This window comes from Chlorocebus sabaeus, chromosome 22 (genome assembly GCF_047675955.1).
Source record: "Chlorocebus sabaeus isolate Y175 chromosome 22, mChlSab1.0.hap1, whole genome shotgun sequence".
NCBI classification, from domain to species: Eukaryota; Metazoa; Chordata; class Mammalia; order Primates; family Cercopithecidae; genus Chlorocebus; species Chlorocebus sabaeus.
The window spans coordinates 18,477,096-18,495,546 of NC_132925.1; the positions used below are offsets into that span (position 1 = coordinate 18,477,096).

The 18,451-nt window shown below is 37.6% G+C and overlaps 1 protein-coding gene and 1 long non-coding RNA gene across 4 annotated transcripts in view; one reads left to right on the forward strand and one right to left on the reverse strand.

Annotated features, from left to right (window-relative positions):
• CLDND1 (claudin domain containing 1) overlaps positions 1-18,451 on the reverse strand; it is a 42,878-nt gene that overhangs the window by 21,289 nt on the left and 3,138 nt on the right. The window contains exon 1 of one of the 2 annotated variants that reach the window (XM_038003215.2): positions 34-100. The exons of the other annotated variant lie outside the window; for it this stretch is intronic. The gene's annotated coding sequence lies outside the window, so the exon portion shown is untranslated. Of the gene's footprint in view, positions 1-33; positions 101-18,451 lie in introns of those variants that run through there. 2 annotated transcript variants of the gene reach the window in all.
• The window catches only part of LOC119625826 (uncharacterized), a 44,150-nt gene continuing 31,624 nt past the window's right edge, over positions 5,926-18,451 (forward strand). The window contains exons 1-2 of one of the 2 annotated variants that reach the window (XR_005241983.2): positions 5,936-6,010; positions 17,901-18,009. This is a non-coding gene — a long non-coding RNA (uncharacterized lncRNA). Of the gene's footprint in view, positions 6,011-17,900; positions 18,010-18,451 lie in introns of both variants that reach the window. The other variant, XR_005241982.2, reaches the window with a different exon arrangement.

Consider the following 18,451-nt stretch of genomic DNA (forward strand, 5'->3'; position numbering starts at 1 on the left):
CCACTGGGGCTGTATTGAAAGGTTGAAACTAACCTGATAATCCTGGGAGTTTCTTAACCTGTCCACTCTTAACAAGTCAAAATCACTTCTGTGGTGAAAAGTTATAACAACAGTCTTAAAGGCAAGCTATGTGCGTGACTGAGAATGGACTATTACTAGGGGTCACAAGTTAATTTTTAAATAGATGCAGAAATGCACAGTATGATGATAAGGTGAGTGGAAAAAAATCTTCCTCTGTGATTCATCTTGACTCCTCAAATCACTCTCTATTCTACCTAGCGATCTCAGAAGTGAGAAATGACTTGTCAAATGTGCATGCCACAAAGAACCTATTTTCCTACAGAGCTCATTCATAAAAGCTGGGCAAAACTAAACAAATTACAAATTTGCTTCTAAAACCAAACCACTGGTGTAACCTGCTAGCAAGATAACGGCTCCAGCCCCGTTAGAAAAAGAGGTGCCACCGAAGAAAAAGCAAGAGGATGATTGTAACTACCAAAATATTTGCAAACCGTTACAGACCACTGCAAGTTCCTTTTGTCTTTCATGGAGTTTGATGTGGATTTGATTTTCCCATACAAATGCTGGTTATTATTTAAAGGTTTTTTTTTTTTTTTTGAGCCAACATTATTTGTTTTTATCAGTTTTAGAAGTAAACGATTATGACTAGACTTTATGTATAAGTGTACAGGGAAAAACAACTGTGCCAGTGACTTGATTTTATATTGTAAATGTAAAAAATCCACCCTAGGGTGAGTTACTCTCATTGCTTCTTCTTAGCTTTGCCATTGCCTTAATAGAGCTGTATTTCCTAAACATATATGACAAGTGGAAATTGCATCCTAAGATAAACCTACAGCATTAAAAACAAAATCCAAAACAAAAAAACCCCTACTTTAAATATCCAAAGTATCAAACTAGTCATAAAGGTTCTCATGACAAGGTAAATGGTAGTGAAATGTAAATTTACATAAAATGCTCATTGTTAATCTAAAAGTAGGGGGAAAGTATCCTGCCAGTTGGGCAGACATTATTAAACTAAAACATTTCTGGTTTATGTATATAAGCACCAAATTTCTAAGATCCAAAGGTACTTCCAAGTTACCGTGAAACTTTCTGAGTTAGCTGCATGTGCTTAAAGATCTATGACAAAATATTCACATTATTATTATCATTATCTGCCAACCTAGTAAAGGATGTTCATCAATTTGATATTATTCAGTGATTTTTCTTATTTGCTAATTAAATATATATAATAATTAACTAGTTTTCTAACACTCTCATATTAGAAAGAGTTAAACATCATCTATGAGTGCCTCATGTTTGTCAACATTGATAGGAAATTTAACATTTTTACTTGCTAGGTCCTATCAATTCTGATTTAAAATATTTTATTTCTGTATTTCTATTAGTTCAAAATAAAACAAAAAAGTACTCCTGCCTAGCATATTTGTGATCTGTATACTATAAATGCACTCTTTCATCTGCTCTTAATTATATACAAAACAGGAGATATAAACTATTATTGTGATGTTTACAGAGAAAATTACATTTTATGCATCAAAAATTACATATGACTAGAGACTTTATTTTTAATTTAAAAAATATCTGTGGCAAAGTTTTCAGCAAGCAATACTGCTCTTTTCCTTACAGAGTATATATAGACCCTTTGTATTTCATAACCATCCATTGTAAAACCTCCACAAATCCCTAAATTTGCCAACTTCAATATAGCATATAATCTACTTCATACGAATTGAATAAAATGTAATGTTTTCAGAGCTATTGCAAAATGTATAAAAAGAAAAGTTGAAAGGAGGTATGTATCCTAAGTGTTTGGCCTGACTCACTAGTTAAGTGACTCATTTTGTATCACCTCATAGGTCAGTGGTTTAAATGTCTGTTTTTTATGTCATACAGCTGTGGAGTTTCAATCAAAATTTCAAACATCAAACTGTGAATGCAAAATGTCTATCACACACAATGCACCATGACAGCCATAAAAATTCTTAAATCTTTTTATTGTAACTGGTGGATTCTAAAACAGGCATATTGCAGTTACACATTCACAAAATCTCTTTCTTTCTCTCTTTTTTTTTTTTTTTGAGATGGAGTCTCACTCATTCTGTCATCCAGGCTGGAGTGCATTGGTGAGATCTCGGCTCACTGCAACCTCCGCCTCCAGGGTTCAAGCGATTCTCCTGCCTCAGTCTCCTGAGTAGCTGTATTACAGGTGTGCACCACCATGCCAGGCTACCTTTTTTTTTTTTTTTTTTTTTTTTGGTATTTTTAGCAGATATGGAGTTTCACCATTTTGGCCAGGCTGGTCTCAAACTGCTGACCTCAAGTGATCTGCCCACCTTGGCCTCCCAGAGTGCTGGAATTACAGGCATGAGCCACTGCACACAGGCTTTTCTTTCTCTTATACACATGCACAAACCCACAAACATACTGTATACAGTTGCAGCTGAAAAGCATCTATTGAATGTTGCTGTTAATATTCGGACTGAAGTACTTGAGATGAATATAACTATTTTATCCACTGATAAAATACAGAATGCAGGAAAGGAGAAAATACAGCAAAGAAAAAGCATAGTAAATAAAAAACACAAAATAAAATGGCATATGTATGCATAAATACATCAGCAATTACAAAAAGCATATAAATGCATTGAAATTTCTACTAAAGGGTTGAACATGGCTGGGTGTAGTGTCTCAGGCCTGTAATCCCAGCACTTTCGGAGGCCGAGATGGGAGGATCATTTGAGGGTAGGAGTTTGAGACCAGCCTGGTCGACATAGTGAGACCCCTCTCTCTCTATAAAAAAAAACAAAGGTTGAGGCCGGGCATGATGGCTCATGCCTATAATCCCAGCACTTTGGGAGGCCAAGGCAGGTGGATCACCTGAGGTCAGGAATTCGAGGCCAGCCTGACCAACAGGGAGAAACCCCGTCTCTACTAAAAATACAAAATTAGCCGGGCGTGGTGCCACATGCCTGTAATCCCAGCTACTTGGAGGCTGAGGCAGGAGAATCGCTTGAACCCGGGAGGTGGAGGTTGCAGTGAACCAAGATCGTGCCATTGCACTCCAGCCTAAGCAACAAGAGCAAAATTCCATCTCAAAAAAAAAGAAAAGGTTGAACAAATATATATATATTCATATTTGTTCACAATAAATATATAGAGTGATATATGTATATCACTTTACTTGACTCTATAGGAGTTTAAAAGGTAGAAGCAGAACTTGTTTTTCATGGAGTTTAGAATCCACATAGTTGCTTTCTTTTTTTTTTTTTTAAATCAAAGAATGAAATAGTGACACCCAAGAAGAGCTTGGTATATACAAGGAAAATGACAAGTCAAATAATTTTCCTTGGTCTTTTCCAGTGTTTAGAAGAAGCTCATACTTAGTCCATATACAAGTCACTTATGTAATTGTCATTTTGATGTGGTTACTTCCTAAACATTGTTACATTTTCTTAAAGTGTTCACATTAGCATCCTCCAATGAAAATGCTATCATTGTCTTTATAGATTTTAAGACTCTCGAGTCTTAAAAATCTGTAAGACTTTAAAAGTATAGACTCATTAACACAAGAACACATCTTGAACAGTATTAGGTTTAAATTTATTTCCAAATGACAAACTAAAAAGTATGCAAAGCAAAGTAGGTAACAATACATGAACCTTGCCCAGCACAGTGATTTAATGAGATGCCCTTTCATGTGCCCTTGGGTTAGAGCAAAAGCAAAACTGACAACTCAGGTGGAGAAGTGGTAAATGAGAAACGAAACTTGGCCTGTGGTTTCATGTTTAAAGCAAAAATACAGATTCAGAGCACTTGAGGATAGATGAGAATGTCTACCTTTTTTCTAACAAAAAAAGATGTTTATGCGCTTCACACCTGACTTGTGTATGTTACTAGAAATAGCTTAAAAATCAGAAAATTAGTAAAGAATTGAATAAAAGTCAACACATAACTGTATAACTTAGTCCTCAGGATTTCAAATCACTGTGTCCTTCCTATAATAATTTAAACATAGAAAAGAATATTGCCAAAAAGTTTGTACATTTATACTTAGCATAATACATAATATTAAAAAAATAAAATATGGTTTTACCTATTAAACTAACAAAGAGTGAAACATTAAATACTAAGGTTGACCAGGATTGGGTCTGCAGGTATGAGGGAAGCTTATTGAGTGTAAATTGATTAAGCTTTGTAGAAAAAATTTAGAAACCTGTATCAAAAGCAATTCCACTTCTAAGATTTTACCCTAGAAAATCATAGCCAGGTGAAAAGATATATGCACATGTATTTTCATTGCAACATTGTTCATAAAAGTAGAAAAGTGAAAACAATCTAAATGTCCAAATTGACTGAGTAAATTAAATTTCATGTACTTTCTTACAATGGAATACTATGCAGTCTTTAAAAATACTGTACCATATACTGAAGTGGAAAGACATTAAAAATAAATCCAATGAAATTAAGTGAAAAAAGTACACTACAAAACTATATCTATAGGATGACTACATATTTGTGACTATTTTATTCATCTACAAATGCAAAAATACTGGAACCCTATACAGCAAAATGTTAACTTTGTGAAGTAACAGGTGATTTTTATATTTATTATTACTTATATTTTCCAAAAATAACATACATTAATTTTGTAGTAATAAAAAAAGCTAAAATTTAGTTTAGACTTTCAATGAAGTACACAAGATAAAAATAGTAGCTAAATTTATTATAAAACATCATTTCTGAGTTGTAGGTCCTCTAGTTTTTCAATTACTGTGTTTCTGATCTGTGAGTACAATCCCTACGTTGGCCTTGAGACCTCCCCTAGTAATCATTTGATTCTTTCTAGGATGACCCTCTGTTTCCTTTACAAGTACCCAATTCCTTAAAAGCAACAGTTTTAGAACTGCTATGTATTTAAAATTTGAAAATGGTGATGAACATTTCAGCATGCAGGCAGGACCTTTATTTTCCCATAATGTCTCTTAGCACAGCAACTATTGTATGCTGCGTAGTGACGCATCTAGTGCCATGTCTGTCTATCAGGTAAGAAGAGAGCTCCCTCCTCCCTGGGGGTGGGGAACAGAAGAAGCCACGTCTTCATTTTTGTGTAGCCATATGCTTGCTTTTTCCATATCAAGCACTCATCATTGTTGAACTAAACTGAACATGCTAGAAAAATCTCTCCGTTGATTAAAATGAAAAACATTTACAAATGTTAAATATTAAACTTTTATATTCATATTTTTGCTCAAATATCTTTTGCTTCTGATCTGCTGTAACTATGAGGGACAAGGAGTCTATTACAGTCACAGGTCATTAGGAACAATCTTGCCACTGTCCTCTAACGTTTTTGATCATTCCAGCTGTATTTGACTAGAGAAATAAGTGACGCAATATCCTTTACTTGATTCCCATTCAGCCCTTTCTTGGTGTGACATTGATTTTCTATTTAAATGGAAGACTTTTCTGAATACGGATCCAATATGACTAATAACCAAAAATAGTGATTTCTAATAACTGTGTGATAGTCAGGAGTTCCACTGGCTACTGTCAGGGTATTATAAATCTTTCCACAAACTCCAAACCTATTTTCCACATTAGATAATAAGTAACTTATATGACTATGCCCTTTTGAGAGAGAGTGAGAGTGGGATTATGAAGTCAAATGATTGATCAGAAGATAAATTCCATAAAGGCTGTTGCTGTGTTTTGAATGCCCCTGCCAAAACTCATGTTGAAATTTAATTGCCACTGTGACAGTGCTGAGAGCTGAAACCTTTGGGAAGTGATTGGGCCAAGAGGGCTCTGCCCTCCCAAATGGATTAATTCCATCATTGCAGCAGTGGTTTAATCATCATGGGAGTGGGCTAGTTATCACAGGAGTTCTATCCTCTTTTTCTCTCTCACCCTTCCATCCTTCTCACTTCTGCCATGGGATGACTCTCACCAGGTACTGGTGCCATGCTCTTGTACTTACAGAACTGTGAGTCAAATAAACTTCTTTTCTTTATAAGTTACCTAGACTTTGGTATCCTGTTATAGCAGCAGAAAATAAACTAAGAAAACTGATACCAAGAAGTATCAGTTGCCACAAGCAATATCTGAAAATGTGGAAGTGGCCTGGGACCTGGGTAATGGATAGAGGCTAAAAGAATTTGAGGAGTAGGCTAGAAAAAGCATAGGTTGCTGTGGATGGACAGTAAGGGTGATTCTAGTGAGGGCTCAGAAGAAGACCACAAAACTAGTAAGAGCCTGAATCTTCTTAGAAATTACTTACGTGGTCGTGACCAGAATGTTGATACAAATGTGGACAGCAAAGGCTATTCTGCTGAGATGTCAGAGAGAAATTAAGAACAAGGTATTGGAAACTGGAGTAAAGGCCATTAGTGTCAGAAAGTAGGAGCCGGGGGTGGTGGCTCATGCCTGTAATCTGAGCATTATACTCAAGTGGATCACTTGAGGTCAGGAGTTCGAGACCAACCTGGCCAACATGGTGAAACCCCCGTCTCTACTAAAAATACAAAAAGGTAGCTGGATATGGTGGCATGCACCTGGAATTCCAGCAACTAGGGAGGCTGAACCTGGGAGGCAGAGGTTGCAGCGAACCTCAGGTGGAGAGTGAACCTCCTGAACCTTGGGAGGAGAATCGCTTGAACCTGGGAGGCAGAGGTTGCAGTGAGTCGAGATCGCACCACTGCAGTTCAGCCTGGGCAACAGAGTGAGACTCCATCTCAAAAAATAAAAAAAAAAATTTTTTAATAAAGTAGGAAAGACCCTGGCAGAATAGTGTCCATGTCCTAGAACTTTATGAAACGCAGAGCTCAAAGAGTGATAAACCAGGATATCTGGTGGAAGAAATATCTAAGCAGTAAAGCATTCAGACTGCTAAAAGGTTACTTCTAACTGCATACTGGAATGACCTAAAGATGAAATTTATAATTAAAAGAGAAGTAGAACATAAAGAACAGAATATTCACAGACTGGCTAGGTAAACAGTGAAAATGTGTGTTTGGGAGATAATATTAAGGGTATATTGTTAAAAAGAGATGAATATGGATACAAAAAAAAAGCCAAGCGCTATTCATTAAAACAGTGGGAGAAAGCCCCCAAAGGCACTTCAGAGATATTTAAGGCTACACCCCCCATCAGAGGTCAGAATCATTTCGGGGGATGGACCCAGGGTTCCCTACACAGGCTCATTGCCAAGAGCCACCTTGGGACTCTGATCCCCACATTCCGGTGCAGCATTCTTTGGCTGCCCCAGCTGTGACTCAGGTGGCTCAGCCCACTACTCCAGAAGGTGCACGCCATAAGCTTTGGCAATGCCCATGTGGTATTTAGTTTGTAAGCATGACGAATGCAAGAGCTGTGAGGTATGACTGCCTCCACTTAGGTTTCAAAGTGTAATGCCTTGGGGAGCTGTGCAAGTGGAGTGACCCCCAAGATTACAGAACTATAGGATACCAGTGTGAAACTCCAGCCTGAGCGAGCTAAAGCATGGGCTGAGCCCAGCAAAGTCATAGCGACAGGGCTGTCAGAGGCCTTGGGAGCCCAACTCCCACCTCAGTGTGCCCACGATGTAGGACATGGAGCCAAAGGAGACTATTCTCTAGATTTAAGACTTAATGTTGCTTTCCCTGCAGGGTTTTGGACTTGCTTGGGACCAGTTACCCCTTCTGACCTGCTTCTCTCTTTTGGAATGGAAATGTCTATTCTATGCCTGTCTCACCATTGTATTGTGGAAGTAGATGGCTTGTTTTGATCTCACAGGCTCACAGCTGGAGAGTATTAGCCTCAAGATAAATTATACCTTGAGTGTCACTCTTATCTGATTTAGATGAGACTCTGAACTTTGGACTTTTGAGTTGATGCCAGAATGAGTTAAGACTTTGAGGGCTATTAAGATGGAATGAATGTATTTTGTACTAAGAAAAAGATGAACTTTGGGGCAACAGGGATGAAGTGCTGTGGTGTTAAGAGTCCCCGCCAAAACTCCTGTTGAAATTTAATTGCCACTGTGATAGTGTTGAGAGGTGGGACCTTCAGGAGGTGATTGGGTTGGGGGGCTCCACCCCTATGAATGAATTAATGCCATTATTATGGGAATAGGTTAGTTATGATGGGACTTCGGCTGTCTGTCCCTTCCACCTTTCTTTTACCCTTCCACCTTCTGCTCTTCTGTCATGGAATGACCCTCATCAGACACCAGCACCATGCTCCTGGATTTCCCAGCTTCCAGAACCATGAGCCAAACAAACTTCTTTTCTTTATAAATTACCTAGTCTGTGATATTCTGTTACAGCAGCAGAAAATGAAATAAGACAGCTGTCAAAATGCTATTCTGACTAATTTTCCCTTGCTGGCACTTCCCAAAAAGAACAACGTTATCTCTACTATCATGATATAAAATGTTTAAATCGTCAATTCATAATTTTTGTTATGACTTAACTGTTACCATTGGGAGGGTAAGATAGCATTGTGGTTAAAGAACACTGACAGATCTGAATTTGCCATTAATTAGCTATGGAAGATGAGCAGTTTCATAACTCTCCTAAGCCTGATTTCTCTCTATAAAATAGGAAAAATTATACTTGCCTTAGAAAATAGTAGTACCTCTAATTAATTAAGATGAAAATGTAAGGAATTCAGCAAATTACCTGGTACATACTAAGAGTTTAATAAATGATAGTTGAGAAACAGTCCCATTTTATAGATGAAGAAAATAGTCCTCAGAGGAATCATTTCACGTAATTATTAATGTAATGAACCAAAAATGAAACCCCAATTTCAGTTAAGCTCAGACCTATGTGATTGCAAAGCTCATGGTCTTTCCACTTCACTGTATTCTTTTCTGATTCCCAGATTTTCTCTCTCTTTCTCTCTCTCTCCACTACCTTTGCCTAATTGCAATCATTTTCACTCAAATTATTTTTCTTATTTTTTCCAAAGCAAATATCTCAAATAAATTCTTTGCCTATTCACAATTAATATAAAAAGAAAAGATGCTTCTTGAGGGAAGAGGAAGTCCATTTTATTAAAAATATAACGTTTTCTAAAAACTGTAACATGTTTTCTTTTCTGTTATATAATCTCTTAATTGTGATCTATCACAAATGGCATTTTCTATCCCATTGACGGCCACTTGAAGCCTGTAGTCGATTCAAAAGTATGTTTTACACAGGAAATGGACAGTTATCTATTTTGCCCATCTAACACCCAAATCCACCCTAAAGCACAAATGCTATCACACCTATGACAGTGTCCTTCACCGGAAAATGTTTTTTAGAAAAAGTAGATATGGCTTGAACCTGGGAGGCGTAAGTTGCTGTTAGCCAAGATTGTGTCACTGCACTCCAGCCTGGGCAACAGAGCAACACCCTGTCTCAAAAAAATTAAAATCAAAAAAATGGTAGATATGTACTAAATTATATTATCTCATTTTCTCTATCCTTTAAAATTTTTCTGGTCACAGATTTCTTATGTATCTATGGCAACAAAGAAAGAAAAGTAAATGTAATCCCAAATCTCACACTCTAGATTTTGTGCCTGTGACACAAAATCTAAGATATGGAACCTAAACTGGCATTAGGAGTTTAAACTTTTACCATCTTCTTTATTAAAAGTTACTTGTTAAGACAATGAGCTGCCGGGCGCGGTGGCTCAAGCCTGTAATCCCAGCACTTTGGGAGGCCGAGACGAGCGGATCACGAGGTCAGGAGTTCGAGACCATCCTGGCTAACACGGTGAAACCCCGTCTCTACTAAAAAAAATACAAAAAACTAGCCGGGCGAGGTGGCTGGCGCCTGTAGTCCCAGCTACTCGGGAGGCTGAGGCAGGAGAATGGCGTAAACCCGGGAGGCGGAGCTTGCAGTGAGCTGAGATCCGGCCACTGCACTCCAGCCCGGGCAACAGGCGAGACTCCGTCTCAAAAAAAAAAAAAAAAAAAAAAAAGACAATGAGCTGCCCTGGGCCATGTGCAGAAGAAATTTGGTAGACAATGCTCTTGTCTTTGTGAAACTTCATTTACACTTTTGGAAGGCACGTTCATGTTAATGATTTCCTCGTTTTAATAGCAGCTCCCAACTGTAGTTTTAAGAGACAAGGGTTTCTCTATGTAGTACATTATAAACTGCCCCAAACATAGAAACTTGATTTAAAGTTACTTTAAGTAAAAAACAACATTTTCTATGTATCACTTTTAAGAGAAGTTAAGGATGTTATGAAGTAAAATAATGAGTTAATAATCACGGACCATGCGGGCGCGGTGGTTCACCCCTGTAATTCTAGCACTTTGGGAGGCCAAGGTGGGTGGGTCACAAGGTCAACAGATCGAGACCATCCTGGCCAACATGGTGAAACCCCATCTCTACTAAAAAATACAAAAATTAGCTGGGCATGGTGACATGTGTCTGTAGTCCCAGCTACTCGGGAGGCTGAGGCAGGAGAATCACTTGAACCTGGGAGGCAGAGGTTTCAGTGAGCCGAGATTGTGCCACTGCACTTCAGCCTGGCAACAGAGTGAGACTCCATCTCCAAAAAAAAAAATTACTGACCCACAACCAAGGAGAAAAATTAAACATAATTTTGAGTAAGAGAATATGATACTAGAGTATTAATCCTAACATTTATTTTTAACATTAAAGAGCAATTATCCCAGCTTACTTTATTTAGGAAATATATTAAAATGTTAACAAAGGCTGTTCTAGGTAGTAGAACCAAAGACAAATTTATTTTTCTCCTTAATTTGTTTTTCTTCATATTTTTCTGAATATTTTACATGTTCTATAATAAGCATGTACTTTTTCAAAATGTTAAAATAAAGGATGCTGAAATAAATGTCATGCATCACATAAAACAAATATTTATTATATATTTATTATATAAAATATAAATATATTTATTTTGTATTATTATATTACAATAATATGTACAAGTTTTGCCTTTTAATTCAAAGTCAAAATAGGAAGTTTTTAAGTGTCATGTCCAATTTTAAGTTTAACATCCATGACTTTGATATAATTTAAGTTCTGGAAAAATTATGTAAATTAAAGCTCAATCAAATAATATTTGTCCTCATATCAAACACAGCAAATCACTGTTTTGATTCAAAGCTTCAATTTTACTTTTAGTAAATTGACTTGTCTATTAAATCAAAGGTCAATTTAATTTGTTTATGTAGACACAACTTTTATTTTATTTAAAATATTTCAACTTTTAAATTAAGTGTAAATTAGAATTGGTTGGACAGATTAATACTTTGAGTTTTACTGTTTATTCCAAATGTTCTATTCTAAAATATTTGCAAAGAGCATGACATTTTATAAAACTAAGAAGATTTTTAAAGTAAAATATTTCTAGAATAAAATTTTTATTTAAGCAGCCATAAGAGCAAAATGTTGATTCTGAATGCTTTCGCTTTCCTTTGGGTTTACCTAGAAAGTTTTTAGCTTCAAGGATGTCTGAAGATTGCTCACTAAGCAGTCAAGGAAAGAGAACCACTGGTCTGGCATAAATTTTCCATTGTAGCGGTATGGCTTTGTTACAAGAAAAATTCACAGGGCAGATGACTTGCACCAAGTATCTATAATTCTCATTGCAATGATTTCTAAAAATTGAAATTAAACACAAAACCTGTTTATGGAGTATATATTTAGCATAAGGGAACTGTTAAATCATTCACATATATTATCTCAATTGAATTCACAAAATGACCTTTGAAAAACAATCCGGGTACCCAGTTCTCCTCCCTTTCCTCTTTTCTCCCCAAGCAAATCAGACTTCAGTCTGAGGGTTCTCCCCATCTCATCTAGCTCCCTCCCCCAGTTCTTGCCTAATCCCATTTTGGGGTCTTCTGTGCAAACCTGAGCTAACATATATAGAACAATTTTTTTTTTCTGAGGGAATATACATTTTCTGAAGGTTCAGACATCTTTTTGAGAAATGCTTTCAAGTATGACAAAGACATAGCACACTATACAATGGAATGATAAGTGTTTTGTGCATTTTCATGCTACTAAAGTCACATTTTAAGCCAAGTAGAGAATTGTAAAAATGTGCCTCTAATGTGTCTCTTGGTTAACTGGCTTTATAAAATAGTCCTCAATGACTCCTTAGGCTGTACAGGTAATAATTTTTAATACTATAAATACGACTAATATCATTGCTATTACTAGTGTTTGTTTATTTGACTTTTCCACTATTTCCAACCTTTTTTTCCTGTTTCCCTGGAAAATTACAATGAGGAATGCCTTAAAAATAATGAGCTGGGGCCGGCCACAGTGGCTCACGCCTGTAATCCCAGGACTTTGGGAGGCCGAGGCAGGTGGATCACCTGAGCTCAGGGGTTCGAGACCAGCCTGGTCAACAGGGCAAAACCCCATCTCTACTTAAAAAAAAAAAAAAAATACAAAAATGAGCCAGGCATGGTGGCTGGCACCTGTAATCCCACTCGGGAGACTGAGGCAGGAGAATCACTTGAAACCGGGAGGCAGAGGTTGCAGTGAGCCAAGATCACACCACTGCATTCCAGCCTGGGCAACAAGAGCGAAACTCCTTTTCAATAATAATAATAATAATAATGAGCTGGGTACAGTGGCATGTCTGTAGTCTCAGTTACTAGGGAGGCTGAAAGCAGGAGGATTGCATGAACTAGGAGTTCAAGATCAGCCTGGACAACATAGCTAGTTCCCCTTACTAAGAAAAAAAAGGGGGGTAAAGTAAAAAAATATATAGTATGATAGTATGATAGAGTGGAAAATGTAAGGGCTTTAGAATTAGAAAAATTGAGTTTGAAACCATAACAGCCTACCACTAGCAAAGTCTGTGAGACCTTGGACAAGTTACTAACATTTTTCTCCTTCAGTTTTCTTATCTGTATAATGAAAATAACGTTATTTAACTTGAGGTTATTGAGAACTCAGTAAGTGAGGTGACTTATATCGGTCTTACAAGTAATGTTTGTTTTTATTTTATATTCTTTTTTGTCCCTGTATGCACTGAGACAGACCTACAAATATTCAAAAATGAATTTTGATTTTAAAATAATTTAATTGTGGAGACAATGTTTATTAAGCTGTTGTTGGAGGAATATATATAAACCATATATAACGTACATTAGGCACGATATATACTTACCCACATATGCAGACCTATTAGAACCAGAGTACTCATCTATGGCTGATAAATTTATTTTAGCCTCTGGGCAACAAATTTTATAAATTATATTTCAGAACTATTTTTGTTAAAAGCACTGTGAATGCATTTTTATCTATATCCACTGCTATAACAGAAAACACATTTAGAAAGATAAGATCATTCATCCCTATACCTGTGGCTCTTTTTCCGTAGAAGTTTCTCTAAGTAAAATTTTTCATCTGAGTTGATTAACATAGATGTATATACACATACAACTATATCAGAGATTATATATAAAGAGGAGGAGGGGGACTTAGGGATTTACTTAGTCATTGGTTTTGCTCCAAAGATAGAAAATACTAGCTTTAGACAAGAAGTTCTCTCTTCAAACGTCAAGAGCTTGTCTTAACTTTGATAGCTTTGGCAACTTGTTCAGAAAACTCTACAAATCTAGATCTGCAAATGTTTGAAATGCTCCATCAGACAAATTCAAAATACTACAAACATTCATGTCTCTGTAGAAAAAGATAATCTATATTATTCTTTCCTCTTGCTTATAATTTTAGGGCCTGCAACCCTGCCCTCGGGGATGATCAACTGATTTGGGCAAGATGGGTAAAGGAGGACAAAGAAAGGGGTGGGAGGTAGGAAACAGCATCACCATTGTTGCTGATTTCCCATTTATTTTAGGAAAAAAATTTGTCCTCTGAGGTTTTTGTATCTAAGATGACAAGCCAGGTGAAAAACTAAGAGATAGAGTAGACTTCTCAGAAAGTGTTATAGTGACAGGTGAAACCCTGGAGAAAAACCCATACCTCTGAGGGCATTTGAACCCGTGGGGGTGGGAAAGTGGGAATGACCTGTGTCTACTACTCCCTTCCTCTCTCCCCACCCTTGGGTAACCTGGCCAAAGGCAGCTACCAGAAATGAATAATTTCAGCCACTGAACCATCCTTAGGCGAATGGATGGCTTCCATCTTAACTCTAATTTTCCTTTAGCCATTTCTGTTTTTGTGCCTCCTGAGTTCTCCTTAAGGTCAAAACAACATTAGTGGTTTGTAAGGTGTTAAGTTGGCTGTCTTTTTCTCACATTTTAAATGCAAAACACAGAAAATGAGAAACAACAAGAAATCCCTCATGGTCTTAAAAACAATCTATTTGAAAATTTCAGTGTGCAAATCCAGTTAAATTTAGACTTAACTTCAGTTAAATTTAACGTGCCAAATTTCAAATGGAAATTTGGTTCTCTGCATTTTAAAATTTGTAACAACTGCTTACGATATTCTATTTAAGACATATCACAATGTACATGATAGAATTAAAGGGTCATTTATATAAATTGTTATCGACTACAACACAAACAATGTTCTCAGAGGAATTGTTAAAATCATCTAATCCAACCCACTCATTTTTACAGTGAGAAAACTAAGAGAAATGGAGAGTCTACTCAGAAGCAAAATCACATTGTGGTTTAAAAAAAAAAAAAAAATTCAGCTGGTACACATGGGTACAAGTATAAAGGTTGTTCAAATATATTGATGTATTTCTGCTTCAGTTGGCAAATTGCCACTGCCCTGTGTCCTCTGAGTGCCCCACTCTATCATGGTCTTCTGTCACCTTCCCTAGTAGCTTTTGGACCCTTCAATATAGCAACTAAGGAGTTAACACCTTGCAATCAAGAGATCCCTGGGAGCTGGGCTTCTACACTGAGAGCCAGGTCCTTTCAGATTGGTTGATTGCACAAACATGCAGACAGATAAATAGTTTTTGGTATCTCCCCTGCAGGCAGTCAATTACAGAAGTTTGAATAGTCAACGGTGGTGGAAACTTGCCAGTTGACCCAGCATTCATTCTCATGCTTTCATTTTCTCAAAATAATTCAGGACTCCCTACTCTTATCCCTAGGCAGTCATCTATCTGGTCTTTCCCATGCAGCTCATGTGTTTTCGTAAAAGTTGAACCCACTCTTAGCCTCCTGGCAAAGCCTTGATTGACTTCACTATAAGGTAGGCATGTGACCAACCAATCAGGCTGTTTGGAATGCCAAGACAGCATTGCTGTCTGTTCCTTTGTTCCCTATTGAAGCCACCCTATTAAACAAGGGAGTCAGACTTAGAATAAAGTTTAGACGGTTGACTGTAAAGAGAAAAGACAAAGACAAAACAAAACAAAACATAAAAATGGAGTCCTTGCTGGCATAACTGAGCTTCTAGATAAACCAGCCTACACCTGAGCCTTTCAAATAACTCAACCTATACACTTCTTTTGTTATTTAAGCCTGTTTGAGTTGAATTTTCTTTTACTTGAAATCCTAAGGGACTTACCTTATAAACTAGTTCCCCACCAAAGATTTGCCAAGATTCTCTAATACAATTATTTAGTTATATGATAAGGTAAAATTTCCCTAAATATGTTCTGAAAAGCACAAATTCCAAGATGAATTAATAATTATGGTCCTGGAGAGGAACAGCTCAATAAACAAAGTTAGATAGACAGAACTGGATTATTTAACAAAGATCTGTGGTATACACAAAACATAATTTTTATCTATTATTCCCATCCTATCCTTTTAAAATTTATTCATTAGGGCACTCTTCTTCTGCCCTTCCCTGAAGAATTTGGCAGGTCCATTGACTTTTCTTCTTACTCTTTGGGAAGAGCTTTGAAGCATAAAACACGGTGCCAATTTCGTTCTTTCCTTCCTCTCACTATTCACCTACTCACCAGCTGCTCAAAGAAAGGTGCAGTGGGGGTAAGGTTACCAGACTTAGTCAATAGAAATACAAGATGCCTAGTTAAATTTGAATTTTAGATGAATAGTAAATGATTTTTTAGTATAAGTATGTCCCAAAGATTACTTGTCCATCTGAAATTCAAATTTAACTGAGAAGCTTATATTTTTTCTGATAACCTTAGGTGAAGCAGAGAGGAGAGGTAGGGGGATCTGGTTTGTTGAGCAACTTCCTTTTCTTTGGGCATGGCAGATAGTGAAGGTTATGTAGTTGAGCCAATTTCAAGGGTTCTTTGAACATTCCATCATAGGTGACATCTCCAACATCAACTCTCAAGACTTAAGTAATACTCCTCATTCCCCCAGGATGCCCACACCTCTTTAACCTCTGGTCCACCAGCAGAGGGGCTATACACCAGTTATTATCCCCCATCACCAACCCTTGGTTCACAGGCAACAATGAAGCATCTTTGCACCCATGCAAAGTGGATTCCTGGCCTGATCATCTTTGCCCTCATGCAACATTGCCAAAGCACCTCTGCCCCCATGCAACAGCGGATTCCTGGCCTGACCTTCAAAGTCCTAATGAACCAACTTTTGCATTTAGACTTTTCAGGAGAGAATCAACTTGTCTAGAGCGCTCTGGCATACTGGAAACACGCATTAAGCTCTTTAAGAGTAGTCCCACAGAAGCCCCTGCCAGTTTGCTGGGCTTGGTGTAGGAGACTGTAACTTTCCCAACTGGAAAAAGCTGAGGCCCCATAGCACAGCTACTAGTCACTTTTAAGGAAAGCTCACAAAAACCCTCTCTTTATTCTCTGAAGGGATCCAAGGGTTTGGAATCCATTCCCAGATATTATGCTTGTACCATCTACATATTGTGACTTAGCAACTTACTGGAGAATTTTGCATTTATTTTATCTTTATGCCTTGTTGAAATTTCAATTTTAACATTCTGTTATATAGCTTTCTTTTCTGGGAAAATTCTCACAACTTTTAATATAGCATGACTAAAGCAAACCTGAAGGAGAGCTGAACTGCCTTCCTAGACTGGCTGTCTCGTGCATGACCTCTACTCCTGATTATTTGCTGAAAATATCCTCCCTATAACAAAATAATGACAGGAATTTTAGGGGACCAGATTATTGTAAGATTCCTGGTGAAACCACGGTCCTCAAACCATACCTTGAAAAAATTCCTGCAGAAGTTAAAAACATTTCCCCCTTATTGTATTATTCGAATCTCCCATCTCATTCTACAAAACCCCTCCACGGAGGCCTTTGATCCTCAGGCTTCTTATCTAAGTAGTGCCACATGTCAAGTTCAAGGTCCCCGAATAGAAAGATTAGACTGGGGAAAATAGGAGTATGGGTTTCATGGGATCTGGGACCCATGATAACCTCTAACCATGAAGTTTAGGTGAGGGACTTCCTCATCTGGCTACAAAGACCTCAGTTTCTTAGTTATGAAAGGAGGAAGTTGAACTACATAGTTGCAAATGGCCCCTCCAACCTGAAAAACATATGACTTTGATTCTAAATTCATAAGGGAGTAGGACATAGATGCTGCAGTAGTCTTATACCTGAGGTTAAGTCTAAGAATTAAAAGAACCTTCACTGAAAGGAGAGGGACATTGACGAAGGTAGAAAGTTTTCGTGGTAGCTTCCTAAGGAAAATGTGGCAGAATTAAATGATCCTACTTGGAAACAGAGAAGTAAGACTTGTAACTACAGCAGACCAAGCCATTCCCAGGCAGTAGATCTCACTGGGCAGGCAGAGACCTTGGTGTCTCTCACTCTACCTGGCCCACTGTCCATAGTCCATGCTCTGCCAGTGTTACTGAAACACCACGGGTTTGGTCTAGGTCCTGCTGCTCACAGCACAGAAAGGCAATCACTGAGACAATGGTTATTGCCAAAGAAGACTTTAATCAAGTGCTATGCCTAGGAGATGGGAGGTCAGTCTCATATTCATCTCCCTGACTGACTAAAATTAGGACTTTATATAGCAGGAAAGAAGTATAACTATGTATGGAAAACCAGGAACTTGGGATGGATAAGACAACAATCATGATGAACACGGGGCCCTGAGTCTCAGTGTCTGGATGTTATGATCTGGTAAGTTTCAGCTTTTTTATACTTTTTGAGAGGGCTGGGGGTCCTATGCTCAGGAAGAAACACAGATAAAACAAATGTAAGTTTCAAGCTTTAAGAAGAGAAGGGACAATTTCTATGTTTATCCAAAATAACTGTCTACGAAACTATTGGGTGAGTTTCACCAAGTTTGAGTCCAAAGCCTATCTCAAGTCCGGTAATCCATTAATGGAAATGGAATCTCTCTCGCTCGCTCTCTCTCTTGCTCGCTCGCTCTCTGTCTCTCTGGTTGTACAAAACTCTTAGATCACACTAAAAATGCCTCATATTCTTTCGTGGTATTAGGTGATGTATCAGGATCTCAGGAGGAAACAGACAGCTTGCCAAAAGTAATCAAAGGGTGCTTTCCAAAGAGGATCACAAGGGATAGTGCAGTAGCTTGGGGTTTGTAACAACAAAACTTTTA